Raw genomic sequence first — 24,503 nt, 5'->3', positions numbered from 1 at the left:
CCACCGCTGCCTCTCCACCGCGTATTCTGTTCTCATAAGCACTGGGCCTCTTAGGAGTAAGAGGGTTCTCCAAGGTTATCTCTGGGGAGAGCTGATATGAATATGCAAGTGAAATGATGGATATGAAGGTTGATCAGACAATTATATAATTCCTGCCAGCTAGAGCACACTTTGGCTAACACTGACCACTTTGCGTATGCTTTTATTCTCAAGCCCCATCTGTTCTATTTGAAACTTTTTAAGAGTAGGTTTAAAGAAATGCATTTCCTTTTTGAATAGTCAAATGCTTCCGTTTGACTTGCAGGTGAAAATCGTGACCTTTGTACGCCATTTGATGCATTCTGCAGTCTATATCTGGCTGACCTCCATTCAGCCTGGTATTAGAGTGAATCAGCAATGAGCTGAGTGGCCCTAATACGTCATTTTTCACTCTCAACCCTCACACAGCCCTCTAAACTTCTTTGGACAAACTTAATTAAGAGCTTGAAATCAATGCACTATTGCATTAAAAAAAACACAAACAGCGAAGACGGAGGGGGAGAGATTTCGCCATATAGTTAATTATAGAGTATATATTACCAAACAACTACTTTATGTTTTTTTTGTTTTTTTTGTGTGTGCCCCTCCTAAACTGCTCAGCCCTGCTTCACTTTGGGTTTTACAAACAAAACTACCACGTCATCCGTGTCAACGATAAAAGGGCGGGTCTATGTGTAAAAACGGCAACAGGATTGCAGATTGTTGGCCAGACCTGGACATTTACGGCTGATTATTACCAGTTCAATGTTGGTTTATTAAGTTGTTTCCCTTTTTCTGAGGCGTGGTAAAAATGTCAAAATGTTCTCTAGTTATTTAATAGGGCAAATGTGCTTACCAGTAAAAACAGCCTCTTGCGATTCCCTAAACTACAACTATGGTAAATCCCAAACAACCTGGTCATCTACAATAGGTCATTGTGTTGTGTAGAGCTCACTAGACACTGAGACAGTGTATAATCTGAATTTCAGAGAAGTGCAGATGGATTGTCCTCCTTTTTAGAAGCAGTAGCATGATAGATGAGGTGAATGTAAAATGGCTTCAGAAACCCTGTTGTAGTCAGACAGGTCGTATCAAATACGGCTGGGTTGATTCTATAGAGGCAGCATTAGTATGCCGAGCCCACAGTCATGTCCCTGCTTGTGATGATATCATCTGTAGTGCTCTCCGTCAAATGTCACCCCATAGTTTACTTGGCCTTACAAAAATTACCCTGGAGCGTGGCCAAATGCACAGCGAACATGGTTGAGCAGCAGCCAACCTGCACCTGGGAGCAGAGCCTAGGAACACTGTTCGAATTTGCTGACAAGTATTCTTAAGCAGTGAGCCCTGGTGACTATTGGATTATGGGAAACAATAATGTTCTGTCCTACAGGTAGCTCTGTCCTACGGCAGCCAGCAGAGGAGCCGACACGGTCCTTAGACAGGCAGCTAACCAAGAATGCAGTGGTTGATTCTCAGTGGCATTGAACAACACTGAACACACGTCGGTGATTGTGAGACAGATTGGGATGCTGTGATCTATAATAGACAGCCATTGTGGCAAAGGATCAGGTGTAAATCACCGCTAACCCAGATCCCTCATCCCATGAACATCACATGATAGCTGCATGAGGCATTTGCAATGCATTATGTGAGGAACAGATGGTGCCATAATAAATCCCCTCATATCAAGTGCCTATATGTCACATCTCATAAAACAATCATGTCCAGTGTCTTTCAAGTGGCTTATGGAGCCAGAATGTACTCGTGTGTGTTGCCTTCTGGCCCCATAGACTGTAAAGTGAAAAAAATCCATGTTGATTTGTCTTGGATATATATAAATATACAGTACATGTTAAATATAATTGTCTTACGTCAGATGGCATCACTCCTACATGACCCTCAACCGATATGTCAGGTAGGATGTGGAACTCATCTAAAGAAAATTTAGATTTTGCTCATCCACCTAACACAAGTTCCTAATCCAATTTTGGTAGCTATCCAGCTACTATAGTAGCCTAGTGCAAGCTTGTTTGAATGGCCATACGGTAGCTAGTTTGCCAGCTTGTTGATTAAGTTGTACGGCACCAAAGTTATGGGACTGTTTTCAGAAATCAGCATGTATCTGACTCTGACAGCTGGCACTGTGCCTCGCTACTTTGTAACATTTGGCCAACGTGATAACGTGGCAGAGAGCAGTCGGCTGGCTCTGCTGTTGTACGCGACGCACTAATCACGGCAAAACAGTTATAATGAAAACTAATTTGCATTAGCTAGAACGTCACTTCACTACACTAGCTAGCTAGAGGGAGTATTAAGCATTGAGTGTGTGAACTGGCGCTGTTAGCAACCCTGCCTTTTGTTTCATATGGATTGATTTGAGACTGGTTCAGCTAGCAAGCAGACACTAGCTAGCTAACGCATTAACTAGCACATTTTCGTGTACATTCCGAATTTCATAAATACTAATTATACCACCACAAAACACCTTAGTTAGCTGTAGAATTAGGTAGTGAAGACTTGGCCATGAAAAAAAAACATCAATAGTACCTACAGGTTTATAATTGTTGGTAAAATGAACACTTTTGAGAATAAAAGGAGTTCAGTGGGCGATATCACCTTGGTAACATTTAAAAATTTTAGGACAGCATATTTTTTTAGCTATCCCATGAGTGTTTGCGCGTTATCAGGCCGTCGCACTAGCCGACGTGAGACAATGTGTTAAATATATTAATCTAAATGACTCCAGGGTGTAGGATCAGAATAACGACCTGCAGTTGACCCAGTCATTACTGTGATTTGTTAATAATGAAGTATTGAGCTCCTACAGTATCTCCTTGGCTGGTAGCAGTCAGAGAGATGATGAACCCGGTGAAACGACTTGGCAGGCCACGCCAGCCACTACTGTCCTGGCTCTCAGAATGGACTTTGATTAATGTCCACTGTCCACCCTTACAGTCCCTGGGGAAGACGGACTCAGAGACCAGGTCATTGGTGTCACATTAAAGTGCTGTATATGCTGTGCATAGAGCTCTCTCTGGGTGCTCTTTCTTTACTTTGTGTGTGTGAGGACGCCGGAACATTATGTTTCTATGAAGGGGTGGTGTGTGTTTTTTCCCAAACGCACACGTATACAGCAATGATTTATATATACATTAGGCTAATACATAGCATCAGCAATCCAGAGCTTAAATGCATCATTGTTATACAGTTGTTCTGTGCATTGAGGGTTGAGCGTGTTGTGTTTTTGAGTGTGTGAGTATTGTATGCTTTCCAGAAATGCCTGTGTATCTCAGATAGGCACTATTGGTATTGTACACACCACTGACACTGCTCACTGGTGGCTAAATGCTACACACTATAAACCACTTTCAAGCTGCCCTCTACAACATAGCTCATGGAAACTACCATGTGTGAAGAGAAAACTATTTTGCTATTGATTTGTGTGCTACAGCTTTCAAATCAAAGTTTATTGGTCGCATACACAGTTTAGCAGATGTTATAGCGGGTGCAGCGAAATGCTTGTGCTACTAACTCCTAACAACAAAATACAAAAAAACAAGAAATCAAGAAATGTCAGAACAAATGCCAGTTAGCACCCCAAATAACACTGTATCAATAATCCAAATGCAATCTATGTGTCTATAAACAAAAAGTATATAGTGAGAATGATATGTACAGCAGTAGATATATTAGCTATGTCAAGAATACAGTATATAAATAAGAATCAAGTATATGAATATACGGTGTGTATAAACAGTGTAACAGAAATGCAATGAACGGTAGAATATATATTATAATGAGCTATATGAAGAGTATACAGTGTGAAAAACACTCTAAAATAAACGGGAAGTATCCAGTGTTTAATGTCTCTATATACACGGGACAGCACTATTGGCTGTTTGTATGTGTGTGTTCGTGAGAATGGGTATATGCTGTGTGTGTGAGTGTATATGTGAGTGCAGGAGCCTGTGTGTGTAATATGTGTGTGTGTGAGCTTGTGTGTGTGTTTTGTGTGAGTGTGTGGGAGTATGTGTGCAAAAATGTCTAGCCGGCTAGTGATGGCTGTTCAACAGTCTGATGGCCTGGTGATAGAAGCTGTTTCTCAGTGTCTCGGTCCTGGCTCTGATGCACTGTACTGTCTCTGTCTGCTAGATGGTAGCAGAGGGAACAGACTGGGGCTCAGATGCTTAATGATCTTCTTGGCCTTCCTTTGACACAGAGTGCTGTAAATGTCCTGGAGGGCAGGTAACGTGTCCTCCGAAGAGTCATGCTGTTGAGGATGGTGCAGTTTCCGCACCGGGCGGTGATACAGCTTTCAATGGTGCATCTGTAGAAGTTTGTGAGGGTCCATGACAAATTTCTTCAGCCGCCTGAGGTTGAACAGGCGCTGTTGCTCCTTCTTCCCCACAGCTGTGATGGGACGATTTTCTTTTGGGTCAACTTGTTCGTAAACAATTCGATTGAATATAGGCACAAAAAGTGGAAAAAGACAACAGCAAGAGACAGAGAACAATTCTGAATGGGTTTAAGAAGAACGAAAAACATTGACAGTTATGAGCAATATGTGGAGCTTGCATTGGCGAGAGAAGACAATGTGCCATCTACCTTTTAGAGGGGATTAGGGGGAGTTTCAGTAGCCTGAGCTGGCTGAGACTGGTTGCGTTCAACTTAATTATGGAAGAAGAGCAAATTTGGCTTCCAGTTTTAAATTCCGTTGGCTTATGGTGGATGGGTGATTAAACTGTGATTGTGTGGTGGTGTAGATGGAGGTTGTGGGTAGATTTGATAGAAAAGATTGAACACATTTAGCCATAACTGTGGCCTAAGCTCCCCAGCCCTCTATAGTTCTCTAGTCTGATGGAAACCTACAGTATGTGAATGGCTGTGCTCCAGTGATAACACAGACCACGGGCTCTGCCAGCCCCCTCGGGGTAAACAATGGATTCACTAAAGGTTTTGCTGTGTCCAGACTTCTCACATCTCTAGCCGGGGCCTGCTGAATACTAATGCTTTGCCGGCTGGTGTCCATGCATGAACAAACAGACACAGACAGACAGACAGACAGACAGACAGACAGACAGACAGACAGACAGACAGACAGACAGGACAGTAAGATGTCTGTTCCTGGTGATCCAGGAGGCCTGAAGGAGAGCCAGCAGCTAACCACATGATTAAGATGCCTGGTCTTGTTAGCAGAACAATGGCAGGGTTGTCATACACTGTGTCATTAGTTCAAACAGTGTGCTCTGCTCTGTGTTTGTTTCTGCAAATGCAGAACAAAACATCATCGTATTAATAATGAAGGCATATAAATTGCAATCGGGCTGCTGCTAGTTTCTCTGTCAGGTGTCAAGTTATGAATTTCCAATGAGGGCTTTAACAAATATCACTGGAGCACTCCAAGTTGGTTTGTTTGTCTGTGATTTTTTGTCCCTTCATCAAAGCGTGTGATACATTACAGGTATACCAGTAAAGAAGCAGGAAGTGCTCATGAGATTATTTGCTCCTGCTCGTACACATTCCCCCATATCACTCTAGTCCATACCCATTGTACGGTTTAGGAAGTGGCTCTCTATTTTTGTGTGCAAGTGTGTTCCCAGATGATAGTAGCAGGGGATTAACATTTTTAAAGGTAGTTCTTAGCAGGTCATCCACATTCTCATACAGCAGAGGCTCAGCTTGGAATAGAAATAAGGGGGACATTCGGTGGGATATTTAGTGGAGCATGTGTGTATTTTCAGACGTTGAATGGTGGATCATGCCATTTGCGCAAACTTCCCACATCGTTGTGTGATTATCTGAATGCTGGACATGAAGTAGTGGCCTCAAGCGTCTTTGTCGGTGAGGTGGGGAATAATAGCAGAGCTGGCTGATTTTTCAAGGACAAGAGGACAAAATGGTTAGCATGAAGTGCCATCTTCAACCGAGACGATATAAAGGTCGTTCCACAAAATGAGTGCCTTTTGATATTTTAAGTAGGAATTGTGCACCAATATTGCATTTTAAAAGCCTGTTATATTAAATGAAGTGCCCTTAATATAGACCACATGGAAAATTCAATAAATCAGTTATCGCTATTATTGTAAAGTTATTTTGTTGCTATTATTGTAAAGTTGTTTTGTTGCTATTATTGTAAAGTCATTTCTGAAGATGATTATTTATTTCATGTGATTAGTGATTCATTTGTGTCTGTCCCTAATTTTAAGGACAACCCTGTTACGTAAACTGAACTTTTGTTTTAATATGGTGAAACTATTCCTTTTTAAATATGTTTTTTTCAAAAGAGACATTGAACATCTATCTAATAGTCAAATCATAGTGTAAAAGCAGGTGAGCTGGTTCTACTCTGTTTGCCAATTGTCTGGTGTTTTGTGGTGGAAAACTGAGCAGGTCGAGCATAACACGTCAACCCTGTTACCCATAGAAAGACAGGCTAGAAATGTTTTAACAAAAACAATATATATTTGAATTTTGCATTCAACTGCACTTCCCTGTTGCACAAAACAAGCTTCCATTCCCCCTGTCACAAGGGGATTTATGGGTGATTTAAGATTAAAACATCAACCCTGTTACTTTCTTTGGCACTTAATAGACTCTTACTATAGTCTTCTGGAGATGGGAAAACTTTTTTTAAATTAAGTTGAACCTGTGCTCTTTATGACAGAATGTAAAATATTTCTGAAATCAAACATGTAGATTTTTTTATACCAAGTTACACTTCTCAAAAGCAACTGAATTGGTGGACCGCCACATAGATTAAACTGTCATCAGTGAAATGGCTGCTTACACTACATTTGTGTTGTTGTTGAATACCAATAGGAGGAGTTTGTTGAGATTCACAAATGTCGAAGACTCAAAGCAGTCAGAGCATGACGACCCTGAAGGCTTGAGAACTAACACCCAGACGAGGCAGAAGCACAACCAAACAGACAATCCCAGGTGCTTTGGAGTTATGACTAATCAGTGGAGAGAGGGCATGTTCACTGATTTCACAGCTTCTCATACAAATCTACATTGTGCAACATACTCTAGAAGCTTTAGAGCCAGGCTCCTAACACTGGGACCACTATGTTCAATTTAGAAGCCAATAATATTGCTGTGCTTCCATTTAGAAGGAAATGTGTTGTTGGGCTATTTATTGATATTTTCATATTATTTAGACAGAAATGTTCCTCTCAGTCTGATGCTGTTGCATGATTAGAATGCAGCTAAGCTAAGTGTCCAAATACCGTCATTCGGTGCACAACGCCAGAAGTAGGATCATGGCAGCACCCACCTTGTAATAAAGGACAGAGACGTCAGAAGTGTTTCAGTCCTCCCTGGTGTTTGAGAGAGAGAGAGGATCCTTAGGAGGCCTGAGACTAGAGGAGTTAAAGCTACTTTGGCTCACGCTGTCTCCCTCAGCTTAAATCAGTAGAGCTGGATAGAGGACGGGACAGTTAAAACTCCTCTTCTGAGGAACCCACTGATCTCTGGCTCTCACTTCAAAGAGCCTCATTATGCTACAGATCCTCTGTAACTGCCTTTACAGGAAGTGGGTACTTATTGCGTTAATCTGAAAAAATCTGTCATTAGCAGTCAGACAGCTTTTGATATCCTTCACTGAAGTTTTGTTGGGATTTGAAACCAGTCCAACACCATGTGAATGGATTATAACCCTTTGGCAGTTTTGTGACAAGCCATAGTCCCACATACCGTAATTCTGAATTTGTGTAAAATGTGTAAAAGTCAGGGTTGATATTGTCCAATCTTAAATGTCCTCCAGGCATATACTGTAAATGCATTGTGTCTCTACTTGAGGTAATTGCATAGGATATGAAGATCTGCCTGCAGTCAAAAACAAAATACATGTTTTTCTCATGTTATTAAAGATGTTACACACTTATTGATACCATATTTTAATACAGCCTGTCATTTACATGCCGTACAAAAGAAGACAATGTGGTTCTTCAATCATTAACATAGCTAATGGCCATCTTTGCATTCAAACTTCCAAACTTGGTAGTCAGTTCAGTGGACCAATGTTCTCCTATACTATGAGAGGGAATGGTCAGAGCTCCATTGAACAAGGAATAGGTGCACCAGTAATATTCCAAAACAGGTTTTATCCCCAGGTAAAAAAAAAAAATTGGAAGGCGGCAAAAACAGAAGAACATTTGTTGTCAAGGATGAACAGATTGGTTTCCAAACAGCGGCGAAGTGTATTAGATTACCCAGTGAGGAGTCTCAGCCTGACGTCTGAAATGAGGCCCGAACTGTTGAATGCCTAAAAACAAATCCATATTTGCTGGAGGGACCTCCACAGCTCCCCGAATCCCACTTTAATGTCTTTAAATATCGAAACCTCATTATTCTGTTGTCAGAGAGGGGCATTGAGAGCCAGAGGAAGAGGGATGCCATAGTGGGCATAGGGCGGTGCACAGGAGGTGCGCCGCAGAATGTACTCCAGAGATTATAAGGGGGCCGAGGGAGCAGGACTCCTTACAGGAGAACGAATAAACCCTAATACCATTCTGTTGTGTTGGTTCTATAGATTCTGAACTGGTGTAGAAGAAGTATGTAAATAAACCTGGAGATGGAAAAAAAAAACTGCTTGTTTTTACAACAGTATTTATTTCCTGGCTTCAGAGTGTGGATCAATATTCCTTATTCTAGTACCAATAACTGTGGCTGTATGTATGTGGGTGTATGTACATACTGTATGTGGCCATATTTTTATAGACTGTAGCTGTATGTATGTGGCTGTATTTTTATAGAATGTGGATGTATGTATGTGGCTGTAGTTTTATAGACTGTGGCTGTATGCATGTGGCTGTATTTGTATAGACTGTGGCTGACAGAGCATGAGTATGTGTGTTCGTAGAGAGAGAAGTTAGACATGATAGTCTGACCATCACATTCTCTGTCTAGGAGTGGTGGGAAAGTGGCGGAAAAGTGGTGAATTTGTGGGATGAGGTGGAGTGATGCTTTTCCCACTGATATGAAACTGGTAAATTGCTCTGGGTGATTGGATGAGTACCATAGCATGGTGATGGGTGCATCCATGGCTCTGTCCATGCTTGTTCGAACAATAGGAGGTGCTCTGACACTATACAGAGGGCTCCTAGGAGGGGTCAGGATTGGTCTCTTTAATTCTCCCACTTCAGGTAAAAAATAATCTGTGTCCTGCTGAGCCTCAATCTGATAGGAACAGACGAGGCATGAAAGTACATGCAGGGGGATGACGGCCCAGGGAGCTGTGGTGGCTGAGCTACCAGACAGCCTACATAAACACTGAGGCTCCAGGTGAGTCCGTTCCCTTACTTCTGTGTGATATGGTGCCCTGGTCATGTGACTTACATTTACATTTACATTTAAGTCATTTAGCAGACGCTCTTATCCAGAGCGACTTACAAATTGGTGCATTCACCTTATGATATCCAGTGGAACAACCACTTTACAATAGTGCATCTAACTCTTTTAAGGGGGGGGGTTAGAAGGATTACTTTATCCTATCCTAGGTATTCCTTAAAGAGGTGGGGTTTCAGGTGTCTCCGGAAGGTGGTGATTGACTCCGCTGACCTGGCTTGTGCCAGGTCTCCTCCCACCGTGCCTGCCCCAACCCCTCCTCCTCTCCTTGGCTGCAGCCAGGTCTGTTTGTCACTAATGGAGCTGCACCACTCAGACCTCAAGAGGAGGCACCAAGCCTTGAAATGGTGGGCATAAATCATGCATCCCGCGCTCACTACGCAGCCCCCTGTTAAAAATGCATGCTGTTGAGTACGGCCCTCTTACGGGATGAACACTCCCACCGAGAGAACAGAACAGGAGCATGGCTGAGACAGACAGCCGGGTGAGGCGCTTTCAACAGGGAGCCTCCTTTAAAGCAGACCTGCTGCTATTGCCGATTTAATGAATGCCTTCCCACTTCAACGTATTGGCTTAGAAGGCATAAATGGCACTGATCCCATCGCTCATTTATGCCACTCTGACTGATATTGACAGCACAGCTCGTTGGCGATGTGTTATTTTACCTCATGCTTGAATAAACCAGGACTTGAGTCATTTATGCATGGTGTGAGCAGTCCTACCAGCTCCTGGCTCTCCTAATGGAACTGGGAGCCCCTTCGCTGACCATTAGTGCAACACAAACAATGATGGCCAGCAACAGAAAAATAACAGCAGATTGTGAAGTTCGATCCTTGGTTCCCAATCCTCTCTCTCCATCCATTATTGAGTCATGATGCAGTGTGTCACAGTGGTGGTCTGCTCAGAGAGGGGTTGGAGGCACACAGGTGGTGATCCACTGGCCACTGATTGGGTTGGGTGTTTTACAAATGGTCAATAGAGGCACAGTGGGGGTACACTGACATAGTCATTAACTGTGGAGAACCATTTCTCTATGCCACTGTAGGGAGGAAGATCCCACCCTGCTCGTTCGTGTTTCTTGTTATTAACGGCTGCTTCACACACACACACACACACACACACACACACACACACACACACACACACACACACACACACACACACACACACACACACACACACACACACACACACACACACACACACACAAATCCAAATTAAATGTAACTCACACTATACATTGGGACATTCTTACAAGCTTGACTTACAGCATTATTGGAGATGGGGGTAATGATCATGAATCAGGTCTGAGTTTTGTCATTGTTAATGTCCGTGATTCATTTAAAGACTAGAGAACGACGATGCTTCTGAATACAGAACAATATCCCTCTAAGGTTTGGGGCATTTTTTTTTTCTCCAACATGCACATAATGACATCTAAGCGTGGCTGGAGAGGACACAAAGAGAAGATTTGGCAGATATCTCTTTAGCTGCTTTGCACAAGGTTTTCCCATACAAACAGGAATTTGTTTGTCAGATGAAAAAGACTGGATTTCACAAGTAAAACATTGTTTACTGTAAGCTTTACATCCCCAAATTAATACACCAGAGAGAGGGGAGGAGGAATTACCTTAAAATAGCTTTTAACAAGCACTACGATTTCGGATTATGCTTATGAATTGTGTTTAACCACACACTAACATATAGGACAAAAGTAAGGTAACCAATTGATAACTGAACAACAGGAATGGATCCACTGAGATGAACAACCTCGTAGCCTAATGTAGATTAACAGCACTTAAACTGCAATTAGTGACATGCTCTATGTCTGTATGGAGTTTAGAGCCTCTTCCATTCAATCTACTGTAATCCTCTAAAGGGCTTCTTCGCAGTTCCAATCTACGCCTCTGCTGTACAAGAAGTCCATTTTGACCAGCTATTTGAGTCAGATGTGGTAGTGCTTGGGTCACCAAAGTAACGTAGTGCTGCTATTGGGCTTATCAAAACACCATGTCACGCCCTGACCATAGATTGCTTTGTATGTTTCTATTTTTTGTTTGGTCAGGGTGTGATGTGGGTGGGCATTCTATGTTTGTATGTCTATGTTTTCTATTTCTATTGGTATGGTTCCCAATCAGAGGCAGCTGTCAATCGTTGTCTCTGATTGAGAACCATATTTAGGTATCCTGTTTTCCCACTTTGAGTTGTGGGTGGTTATTTTCTGTTTAGTGTTTGTTGCACCTTTCAGAACTGTTCGTTGGTCGTTTTGTTGTTTTTGTTCGCGTGATCATCTTTATTAAAAGTATTATGGATACGTACCAAGCTGCACTTTGGTCCTCCTCTCCTTCTCCCGATGACAATTGTTACAGAACCACCCACCAAGAAAGGACCAAGCAGCGTGAGAGCCAGCGATATCTGGAGAAATGGACATGGGAGGAGATATTGGACGGCAAGGGACCCTGGGCACAGGCTGGGGAATATCGCCGCCCCAAAGAAGAACTGGAGGCTGCTAAAGCTGAGCGGCGGCGATATGAGGTAAGGCAGCGCAACAGGCACGAGAGGCATACGGGGAGATTGGTGGAGTCAGGCGATAGACCTGAGCCAACTCCCCGTGATCACTGAAAGCAGCGCGTTACTGGTCAGGCACCGTGTTATGCGGTGAAGCGCACGGTGTCGCCAGTACGCGCTCATAGCCCGGAGCGCTATAGGCCAGCCCCCCGCAAGTGCCATGCGAGAGTGGGCATCCAGCCAGGGCGTATTGTGCCGGCTCAGCGTGTTTGGTCTCCGGTACGCCGTTTCGGCCCAGGGTATCCTGCGCCGGCTCTGAGTGCTGTGTCTCGGGGCGCTGGGAGGGTGCAGTGTGCCCTATGCCTGCGCTCCGCCCGTGCCGGTCGAATGTGGGCATTGAGCCTAAGGGAGATGTGCGAGTGGTATGCACCAGATCTCCAGTGCTCCCCCACAGCCCGGTTCAACCTGTGCCTGCACCTTGGAGGGTCCGGGCTAAAGTGGTCATCCAGCCTGGAGGAGTGGTGCCAAGGCTGCGCACCAGAGCTCCAGTGCTCCCCCACAGCCTGGTCCATCCGGTGCCTCCTCCACGCACCAGGCCTCCTGTAGGTCTCCCCAGCCTGGTGGGCCCTGTGGCAGCGCCACGCACCAGGCTGTCTCTCCGTCTCCTCCCTCCAGGTTCTCTCTCCAGACCGGAGCTGCCAGAGCCGCTCGTCAGTCCGGCGCTGCCAGAGCCGCCCGTCAGTCCGGAGCTGCCAGAGCCGCCCTCCTGTCCGGAGCTGCCAGAGCCGCCCTCCTGTCCGGAGCTGCCAGAGCCACCCTCCTGTCCGGAGCTGCCAGAGCCGCCCTCCTGACCGGAGCTGCCAGAGCCGTCCGTCAGTCCGGAGGCACCAGAGCCGCCCGTTAGTCCGGAGGCCCCACTCACTACAGACTCGACCATCAGTCCAGTGGCGTCCTCTAATCCGGGGTCGGCGGTGAGGGTTCCCGCTCCAGAGTAATTATTAAAGTGGGCCGAGCAAGAAGTGGAGCGGGGTCCACGTCCCTCACCGGAACCGCCACCGCGGAGTAATGCCCACCCAGGCCCTCCCCTATAGGTTCAGGTTTTTCAGCTGGAGTCCGCACCTTTGGGGGGGGGGGGGGGGGGGGGGGGGGGGGTGGTACTGTCACGCCCTGACCATAGATTGCTTCGTATGTTTCTATTCTTTGTTTGGTCAGGGTGTGATGTGGGTGGGCATTCTATGTTTGTATGTCTATGTCTTCTATTTCTATTGTGTTTGGCCTGGTATGGTTCCCAATCAGAGGCAGCTTTCAATCGTTGTCTCTGATTGAGAACCATACTTAGGTAGCCTGTTTTCCCACTTTGAGTTGTGGGTGGCTATTTTCTGTTTAGTGTTTGTTGCACCTTTCAGAACTGTTCGTTGGTCGTTTTGTTGTTTTTGTTCACGTGTTCATCTTTATTAAAAGTATTATGGATACGTACCACGCTGCACTTTGGTCCTCCTCTCCTTCTCCCGCCGACAATCGTTACACACCAGCCATTACCTCTGAAGGGTGTTGTGGCTGTGTGCTGCACTCCATTTCATTCATGCCTGCTGCTTTTTCCAGAACATGACATTTTCTTCCAGACAAAAAGAAGTTATTTTTTATTTTCAGTTTCTCTCCATGTTCTTTGAAAGTATATTTTCCGGTTCAAATCCCTCTAAAGTAACTTAGGGGTAAATAAAACCTTCGTCCTAAAATATGACGGGAACAAAACAACAAATGATATGCTTGGCTTGAAGCTGGAATTGGCTTGCCCTTTTTTACTCTGCACATTTGGGTCTTGCGGCTTGTGCTCACGGCTCAATAATCAGGCTAGTGCTCGGCCACAGACAAAGAGACAGAGATTTTCTTCCTTGTATCTGAACATACGACTGCACATACAGTACCAGTCAAAAGTTTGGACAGACCTACTCATTCAAGGGTTTTTCTTTATTTTTAATATGTTCTACATTGTAGAATTATAGTGAAGACATCAAAACTATGAACTAACACATATGGAACCATGTAGTAACCAAAAAAGTGTTAAACAGATCTACATATATTTTATATTTGAGATTCTTAAAAAGTGGCCACCCTTTGCCTTGATGACAGCTTTGCACACTCTTGGAATTCTCTCAACACCTGGAATACTTCACCTGGAATTGTCACGCCCTGACCGTAGAGATCCTTTTTATGTCTCTATTTTGGTTGGTCAGGGCGTGAGTTTGGGTCGGCATTCTATGTCTGGGTATTCTATATTGTAGGTCTACGTTTTATATTTCTATGTGTTTGGCCTGTTATGGTTCTCAATCAGAGGCAGCTGTCTATCGTTGTCTCTGATTGAGAGCCATACTTAGGTAGCCTGTTTTCACATTTTTGAGTTGTGGGTGATTATTTTCTGTTTAGTGTTTTTTCGTCACCTTACAGAACTGTTTGTTTGTTGTGTTGTTGTTTTGTTAGAGTGTTCATATTTATCAAAATAACGTATTATGAATACTTACCACGCTGCACCTTGGTCCTCTTCTCCTTCTCCCGACGACAAGCGTTACAGGAATGCTTTTCCAACAGTCTTGAAGGAGTTCTCACATATGCTGAGCACTTGTTCTCTGGTTTTCCTTCACTCTGCTGTCCAACTCATCCCAAACCATCTCAATTGGTTATCTGATGCAGCACTTCATCACTCTCCTTCTTGGTCATAAAGGCCTTACACAGCCTGGAGGTGTGTTGGGTCATTGTCCTGTTGAAAAACAAATGATAGTCCCACTAATCGCAAGCCAGATGGGATGGCGTATCGGTGCAGAATGCTGTGGTAGCCATTGTGGTTAACTGTGACTTGAATGTTAAATAAATTACAGACAGTGTCACCAGCAAAGCACCCCCACACCATAACGCCTCCTCTTCCATGCTTCACGGTCGGAACCACACATGCGGAGATCAACCGTTCACCTACTCTGCGTCTCACAAAGACATGGCGGTTGGAACCAAAATGTTAAATTTGGACTCATCAGACCAAAGGACAGATTTCCACCGGTCCAAGCAAGTCTCTTCTTCTTATTGATGTCCTTTAGTAGTGGTTTCTTTGCAGCAATTCAACCATGAAGGCCTGTTTCATGCGGTCTCCTCTGAACAGAAGCATTTATTTGGGCTGCAACTTTTGAGGCTGGTAACTCTAATGAACTTATCATCTGCAGAAGAGGTGACTCTGGGTCTTCCTTTCCTGTGGCAGTCTTCATGAGAGCCAGTTTCATCATAGCGCTTGATGGGTTTTGCGACTGCACTTGAAGAAACATTCAAAGTTCTTGAAATGTTCTGCATTAACTTCTCTTGGCCAAAAGCCAGTAAAAATGCAGAGCGCCAAATTCAAATAAATTACTATAAAAATCCAACTTTCATGAAATCACACATGAAAGATACCAAATTAAAGCTACACTTGTTGTGAATCCAGCCAACATGTCTGATTTCAAAAAGGATTTACGGCGAAAGCACACATTGCGATTATGTTAGGTCAGTACATAGCCACAGAAAAACACAACCATTTTTCCAGCCAAAGAGAGGAGTAACAAAAAGCAGAAATAGAGATAAAATGAATCACTAACCTTTGATGATCTTCATCAGATGACACTCATTCGGACTTCATGTTACACAATACATGTATGTTTTGTTCGGTAAAGTTCATATTTATATCCAAAAATCTGAGTTTAGGCGGGACGCTACTGTCTCACTTGGCCAAAAGCCAGAGAAAATGCAGAGCGCCATATTCCAATAAATTACTATAAAAATTAAACTTTCATTAAATCACACATGAAAGATACCAAATTAAAGCTACCCTGGTTGTGAATCCAGCCAACATGTCAGAATTCAAATAGGCTTTTCGGCGAAAGCAAACAATGCTATTATCTGAGTTAGCACCATTGTAAACAAAGAGAGATAAGCATATTTCAACCCTACAGGCGCGACACAAAACACAAAAATAAAAATATAATTCATGCTTTACCTTTGACGAGCTTCTGTTGTTGGCACTCCAATATGTCCCATAAACATCACAAATGGTCCTTTTGTTTGATTAATTCCGTCGATATATATCCAAAATGTCCATTTATTTGGCGCGTTTGATCCAGAAAAACACTGGTTCCAACTCGTGAAACGTGACTACAAAATATCTCAAAAGTTACCTGTAAACTTTGCCAAAACATTTCAAACTACTTTTGTAATACAACTTTAGGTATTTTCTAACATAAATTATCAACAAAATTGAAGACGGGATGATCTGTGTTCAATACAGGATTAAAACAATCTGTAGCATGCTTTCTGGTCACGCGCCTCTGTCTAACAGTACACAACAAGTGACCCTGATTCAAAATAGCCGTACTTCTTCATTATACAAAGGAAAAGCCCTCAACTAATTTCTAAAAACTGTTGACATCCAGTGGAAGTGGTAGGAACTGCAAGAAGGTCAATTAGAAATCTGTATTCCCAATGAAAATCCATTGAAAAGAGAATGACCTCAAAAAAATGAATGGTTTGTCCTCGGGGTTATGCCTGCTAAATAAGTTATGTTATACTCACAGACATGATTCAAACAGTTTTAGAAACTTCAGAGTGTTATCTATCCAAATATACTAACAATATGCATATCTTATCTTCTGGGGATGAGTAGCTGGCAGTTGAATTTGGGTATGCTTTTCATCCAAACATGAAAATGCTGCCCCCTATCCTAGAGAAATTAACTGACCTGCATGTCTTAAAGTAATGATAGACTGTCGTTTCTCTTTGCTTATTTGTATTGTTCTTGCCATAATATGGACTTGATCTTTTACTAAATATGGTTATCTTCTGTATACCACCCCTACCTTGTCACAACACAACTGATTGGCTCAAACATTAAGAAGGAAAGAAATTCCACAAATTCACTTTTAACAAGGCACACCTGTTAATTGAAATGCATTCCAGGCGACTACCTCATGAAACTTGGTGAGAGAATGTCAAGAGTGTGCAAAGCTGTCATCAAGGGAAAGGGTGGCTACTTTGAAGAATCTGAAATATAAAATATATTTGTATTTGTTTAACACTTTTTTGGTTACTACATGAATCCAAATGTGTTATTTCATAGTTTTGATGTCTTCACTATTATTCTACAATGTAGAAAATAGTAAAGATAAAGACAAACCCTTGAATGAGTAGGTGTGTCCAAACATTTGACTGTTACTGTACGTCTCACAGCTGCCTTATGTAACACGGCCAGTTCTTTTTCGAGTGCCATAACCGTTGAGAGATTCTGCACCGTCATCCTCCCCTGACGCAAATCCATTGTTGACAGGTGGCACAGTGCAGAAAAGAGATGGCTGGTGGGAATTATCTTGTTGTTGCGTGTGCTGTGGCTTCCTCTCACCCTGAGAATTAGGCCAGGCACACATCATTTGTAGACCTAAATAGGGCAGACACGTCCTGCTCTGACTCAGAGATACATCTGAATTCTAATCCCCTTCACCGTGGGATCTTAGCGTTTGCATTATTTACTGGAGGAAGGCCATTAAACAAGGCTCTGTTAAGTTTTAGCCACTGACATGACATAGCCTGTCATTTGTGACTCTATAAACTATGACACTGAGTGGCAAACGTCATGAGAACATTGAGATGTACTGTAGACTAGGCTATGTGATTATTTTGTTAGGAAGACGGGGAGTGAAACAGAATGGTCAAATTTCTTCTGGTGAATGCTCATCACAAACTGCTTTCCTTTTTTATTGACCATACTAAGCCAGACACTTTTTGAACACACTGCACACATACAGACACACATCCATTAGCCTCAGACTGTTTGGAGCCATTACTTTTCCTTATTCAATTTGCCAGTAAGTCTACAAATGGTGACCTTAAAAGTCTGAGGTCATGGGTCACATTGTACAAAAGGACATGGAACTTTAGCTTGCATTCTAGTCTCTATAAATGTAAATATAAATGTAGAGAGAATTATTCATTACCAGTGGGTGAAGTTGGAAGACAGAATTTCCAGTAATATTTCATCCACACAGATGCCACCTTGCATACTGTAATAATGTATTGGCCACGAACAGCCTCATAATGTGCATACTTGTTCTCTATGCTGTAGTAATGCAAAAATAGCTGCAGTCAGTATTATTTAACAGCAGATTATTATAACTCTTATTATTGCTATTTGGAAATCGGTGTTCAGTTAATTATTCTAAAAGGAGCTGCAATGTGCTCATTAAAGTGGAAGAATATTCACATTCATGTCTCAGGTCAGCATTTTTCATCCTTAATGTATTCCATGTGTAAAATACCTTGTGGAGTTGCAGTGACAGTAATAAATAATGGAGGGATGATAAATGAACATTTCTAGGCCAAGCTATGCAAGTATGATAAACACACAGCATATGTGTGAATGTGTAATGGCACCGCTGTTGCCACAATGTGCCTTGTAAGGTCCAATCCCCTGACAGAACATCTGTATCAGTGAGACTAGAGAACCCACACCCATACAGTACCACACACCCACACACCCTACCCCTGTTTCAATTCACAATGATCCAGCTCAGTTTAATACGTAATTATTCTACAATATTATGTGTCTCACCTTGGTTTATGACCTGTATCTGCAGTAGATGAGGGCAGTGTACGTAATCAACAAATGCGTCTCTTTGAGGTCTTTAATGACGGTGGACCAAGATAGGGAGGGAGTCCATATTAATTACCTTTAGAATGGAGGGTATTCAGCTCTTCACTCTCCCATTTCAGATTTAATCAGGCTCTGGAAGGACTGGCTGAGATTTACAGAGAACGAGCAGGATGAAGAGTGGAGGAGTGAAAGAGGAGGAGGGAGGGAGAGTAGGAGGGTAGTGTTGAAAAATAAGGCTTTCTCTGAGAATCACTATGAGGCCATTTCCACATTCAGTGTAGCTTTTTAATTTCTCTAAGTAATTGTGTGTCTTTTCACAATGGGATTTATTTTACGGTGCATCACACACTGGGCCTATGCCTATGCTTACTGCCCATAGAGCTCCTGTTGGCTGCTGTACTGCTCCACCGTGGCTGCCGATGCAAGCATAGCAGGCTTTCCCTGAAGTGTAATGGAATGATAAATTAACGATCATACATACAATACTAGGACATGAACGCTAGCACTCACACAAACGAAGCTGTGTCCTTCAGAGACAGCTGTTCCATCATGGGTCTCCATTCTCAGTGGTTACAGGAAAAGTCCCTCTATCTAATAGTCATGCCCCCCCCCCCCCCCCCCCCCTCCCCAACCCCACACGCCACACTATATCCCTGGACCATTCTGCATAACTGGGATCTTGGCCCTCTGCTATCGATTTTTCCACTGTGTTCACCTGACTCCTGGCATAGGAGTAATTCTCTGATTCAGCAGCATTCTCCAAATTTAAAGGCCATGGTGTATCCATGGTGATGGCAGACAGCAGTCAGTTCTTCATGAAGGTGTGACAATTCGACACCCCTTTCCTTTACAGGTTAGAACTTTTCGCCATGAATCTTGTTTTGGAAGCAGCTCTTCAGAGTAGTCACTAGCTGGCACAGTCACAAAGTCCCAAAATCTGATTTTAAACCTAACCATAACCCTAACCTTAACCACACTGCTAACCCTAACGCCTAACCTAAACAATAAATTAAAAGCAAGAAGCTAATTTTAGTTTTCATACATTTTACAATAGCCATTTTTGTCTTTGAAGCTGGCCTATCTAAGGGGAAATCACTCAGTTCTGCATCCAGGACAAGACTCATGACAATAAACATCAACCTGCCTTTCCTTCACCCCACTTTCCCCACTTTCCCCTCTCCTCGTTACTTCTTGAACCCTGAGGTCTCATATCCTATTGTCTACTGTCATCTCTCATTTTCAAATGACTACAGCTTAATGTGACACTGCTGGGTCAATGAATACTGGACAGATTGATTTCCAAAATACACCTGGCTTGACCTTTGTATTATGTGTGTATGAACACTATACAGTGCCTTCAGAAGTATTCATACCCCTTGACTTATTCCAAATGTTGTTACAGCCTGAATTCCAAATTGATTACATTGTTTTTTTCTCGCCCATCTACACACAATGCCCCATAATGACAAAGTGAAAAAAAATCTCAAATGTTTGCGAATTTATTGAAAATTAAATACAGAAATATCTCATGTACATAAGTATTCACATCCCTGAGTCAATACTTTGTAGAAGCACCTTTGGCAGCGATTACAGCTGTGAGTCTTTTTGGGTAAGTATCTAAGAGCTTTCCACACCTGGATTCTGCAACACTTGCCCATTATTATTTTCCAAATTCTTCAAGTTCTGTCAAATTGGTTGTTGATCACTGCTAGAAAAACATTTTCAGGTCTTGTCATAGATCTTCAAGTAGATTTAATTAAACAGTGTAACTAGACCACTCAGTTAATGTTTCTGTCTTCTTGGTAAGCAACTCCAGTGTAGATTTAGCTTTGTGTTTTAAGTTATTTTCCTTCTAAAAGGTGAATTCCTCTTCCAGTGTCTAGTGGAATGCATACTGAACCATGTTTTCCTCTAGGATTTTGCCTGTGCTTAGCTCCATTCAATTTCTTTTTTATCCAGAAAAACTCCCCAGTCCTTAATGATTACAAGCATACCCATAACATGATGCAGCCACCGCATTGTTTGAAAATATGGAGAGTGGTACTTTAGTGCCTTGTTGCAAACAGGATGCATGTTTGGAATATTTGTGTTCTGTACAGGCTTCCTTCTTTTCACTCTGTCAATTAGGTTATTATTGTGGAGTAACTACAATGTTATTGATCCATCCAGTTCTCATATCATAGCCATTAAACTCTGTAAATGTTTTAAAGTCACAATGAAATCCCTGAGTGCTTTCCTTTCCGGCAACTGAGTTAGGAAGAACGCCTGTATTTTTGTAGTGACTGCGTATATTGATACACCATTCAAAGTGTAATTAATAACTAATAAATAAATAATAAGTTCAAACGGATATTTCATATCTGCTTTTAAAATGTTTATCCATTTACCAATAGGTGTCCTTCTTTGTGAGGCATTGGAAAACCTCCCTTGTCTTTGCTTGAAATGTACTGCTCAACTGTGGGACCTTACAGATAATTGTATGTGTGGGGTACAGAGATGAGGCAGTCATTTAAAAACCGTGTTAAACACTATTATTGCACATAGAGTGAGTCCATGCAACTTATTATGTGACTTGTTAAGCACATGTTTTACTCCTGAATTGATTTAGGCTTGCCATAACAAAGGAGTTGAATACTTATTATCAAGGCACAAGGCGAGACACAGATGCAGATGGTTGGAGTCTTACAATGTTTAATAATCCAAAGGGGTAGGCAAGAGAATGGTCGTGGAAAGGCAAAAAGGTCAAAAGCAGATCATAGTCCAGGAGGTACAGAGTGGCAGACAGGCTCCTGGTCAAGGCAGGCGGGTACAGAGTCCAGAAACAGGCAAGGGTCAAAACCGGGAGGACTAGAAAAAGGAGAATAGCAAAAGGAGTACGGGAAAAACACACTGGTTGACTTGACTAAACATACAAGACGAACTGTCACAGAGAGACAGGAAACACAGGGATAAATACACTGCGGAAAATAAGTGACACCTGGAGGGGGTGGAGACAATCACAGGAACAGGTGAAACAGATCAGAGCGTGACAGTACCCCCCCCCACCCCACCCCACCCTATCAGGGTGCATACCTAATTGCCCGGGGTGTCGGCGGTGGAAATCGGCAATGAGAGCCGGGTCCAAGATGTCTTTAGGCGGATCCTAGCACCTGTCCTCCGGGCCATAACCATCCCAGTCAACCAGGTACTGGAAACCCCTGCCCCGTGGTCGAACCTTCAGGAGGCGTCTCACCGTATACGCTGGCTGGCCACCGATAACCCGGGGGGGAGGGATGGGCCTTGAGACAGAAGACAAAGGACAATGAGACACAGGCTTAATCCTAGACACATGGAAGGTAGGGTGAATACAGAGGGTACGGGGTAACACAAGACAGACAGCAGTGGAACTCAGGACTCTGGAGATGGGAAAAGGATCAATGAAACGGGGAGACAGCTTGCGGGACTCTATCCGAAGGGGCAGATCCCGAGTAGAAAGCCTCAGAGTAGAAACCCTCTGCCCAATTTGGTAGCGGGGAGCTGGGGTCCGGTGACGGTCCGCTGGTCGACGATACCTGGAGTTTGTCTTGAGAATAGCCGCCCTGACTCTTCTCCAGGTGCGTCGACAGTGGCAGACAAACATCTGGGCCGAGGGTACGCTGACCTCCTGCTCTTGTTCCGGGAAGAGTGAAGGCTGATACCCCATGGAGCACTCGAAAGGGGAGAGTCCCATGGCAGAACTGAGAAGGGTGTTCCGGGCATACTCCACCCAGACCAGTTGATGGCTTCAGGTAGTGGGGCTGGTTGAGACCAGGCACCTTAAGGTGGTCTCCAGGTCTTGCTTGGCTCGCTCCGACTGACCGTTAGTTTGGGGATAGAATCCGGATAACAGACTGGCAGATGACCCAAAAAGGGTGCAGAATGCCTTCCAGAACTGAGATGAGAACCGAGGACCCCGATCGGAGACCATGTCTACCGGGAGTCAATGGATCTGGAAGACATGCTGCACCATAAGCTGGGCTGTCTCCTTGGCAGAAGGTAGTTTGGGGATGAAATGGGCGGCCTTGGAGAACCGATCAACTACCGTCAGAATGACAGTGTTGCCATCAGACAGAGGGAACCCAGTGACAAAGTCCAGAGATATATGAGACCAGGGAAGATGAGGGACTGGTAGTGACTGAAGGAGGCCAGAAGGAGCTTGCCGTGGAGTCTTGTTCTGAGCACACACTGTGCACGCGGCGGCGAAGGCAGAGACATCAGGGACCATTGTGGGCCACCAGAAACGTTGTCGGAGGAAAGATAGTGTACGACGGGACCCTGGATGACAGGTCAGCCTGGAGGAATGAGCCCATTCCAGGACCTGAGACCAGACTGGATCAAGGACAAACAGCCGGTTAGCCGGGCCCCCTTCAGGTCCAGGCTGGGAGCGTTGTGCCTCGCGGACCAGGTTCTCAATACCCCAATCCACAGTGGCAGCAAGGCATGAGGTAGGGAGAATGGTTTTAGAGCTTGAGGGTGTGGCAGAGGAACTGTATAGGCGGGAGAGGGCATCAGGCTTTAAATTCTTTGACCCTGGGCGGTAGGAGATGATGAAGTTAAATCTGGTGAACAGGAGGGCCCACCGGGACTGTCTGGAGTTGAGGTGCTTGGCTGTACGGAGATATTCCAGGTTTTTATGGTCAGTCCAAACCAGGAATGGCTGTTCTGCTCCTTCCAGCCAGTGCCTCCACTCTTTCAACGCCATCTTCACCTCCAGGAGTTCTCGGTTGCCAACATCGTAGTTCCTTTCAGCAGGATTGAGACGATGGGACAGGAATGCACAGGGATGAAGCTTCTGGTCCTGGGCAGATTGCTGGGACAGGATGTCCCCCACTCCAACATCCGAAGCATCCACTTCCACCACAAATTGATGCGAGGGGTCCGGTTGGATGAGGATGGGTGCTGTTGTGAACCGTTGCTTCAGGTCCACAAAGGCTTTGTCAACTGCTGGAGACCATTTCAACGGTACCTTGGGAGAGGTGAGTGCCGAGAGGGGGGCCGCCAGGGTGCTGTATTCCCGAATGAAACGGAGGTAGAAGTTTGCAAAACCAAGAAACCTTTGCAACTGCACCCTGGACGTTGGTTGAGGCCAATCCACCACTGCTTTCACCTTTCCAGGATCCATCTGAACATTGCCCTCAGCAATGACATATCCCAGAAAGGTGATTGTAGAGCGATGGAACTCACACTTCTCGGCTTTCACGAACAGTTGTTTCTCCAGGAGGCGCTGAAGGACCTGTTTGACATGAAGAACATGTTCTTGTGCAGATCGGGAAAAACTTGCTATATTGTATTTACCTCGCCACCATGGCCTTTTTTTGCCTTATATATAGACTTATAGACTTATTTTTCTACTGTATTATTGACTGTATGTTTGTTTTATTCCATGTGTAACTCTGTGTTGTTGTATGTGTCAAATTGCTATGCTTTATCTTGGCCAGGTCGCAGTTGCAAATGAGAACTTGTTCTCAACTAGCATACCTGGTTAAATGAAAGTGAAAAAAAAGGGCAAGACCCAGATGCAGACACAGGAGGCAGTTGGTTGGAGTCTTACAATGTTTAATAATCCAAAGGAGTAGGCAAGGGAATGGTCGTGGACAGGCAAAAAGGTCAAAACCAGATCAGAGTCCAGGAGGTACAGAGTGACCGACAGGCTCGTGTTCAAGGCAGACAGAATGGTCAGGCAGGCGGGTACAGTGTCCAGAAACAGGCAAGGGTCAAAACCGGGAGGACTAGAATAAGAAGAATAGCAAAAGGAGTACAGGAAAAACACGCTGGTTGACTTGACTAAACATACAAGACGAACTAGCACAGAGAGACAGGAAACACAGGGATAAATACACTGGGGAAAATAAGCGACAACTGGAGGGGGTGGAGACAATCACAGGAACAGATGAAACAGATCAGGGCGTGACAGTACATAACTCCACTTTGACATTATGTGGTATTGTGTGCA

At 43.9% G+C, this 24,503-nt stretch overlaps 1 protein-coding gene across 2 annotated transcripts in view; it reads left to right on the top strand.

Moving 5' to 3' along the window:
• LOC129810545 (neuroligin-1-like) overlaps window positions 1-24,503 on the top strand; it is a 341,636-nt gene that overhangs the window by 6,899 nt on the left and 310,234 nt on the right. The window lies entirely within an intron of this gene.

Source organism: Salvelinus fontinalis, chromosome 14 (genome assembly GCF_029448725.1).
Source record: "Salvelinus fontinalis isolate EN_2023a chromosome 14, ASM2944872v1, whole genome shotgun sequence".
NCBI lineage: Eukaryota > Metazoa > Chordata > Actinopteri > Salmoniformes > Salmonidae > Salvelinus > Salvelinus fontinalis.
This window is presented reverse-complemented; position numbering and strand designations above follow the sequence as displayed.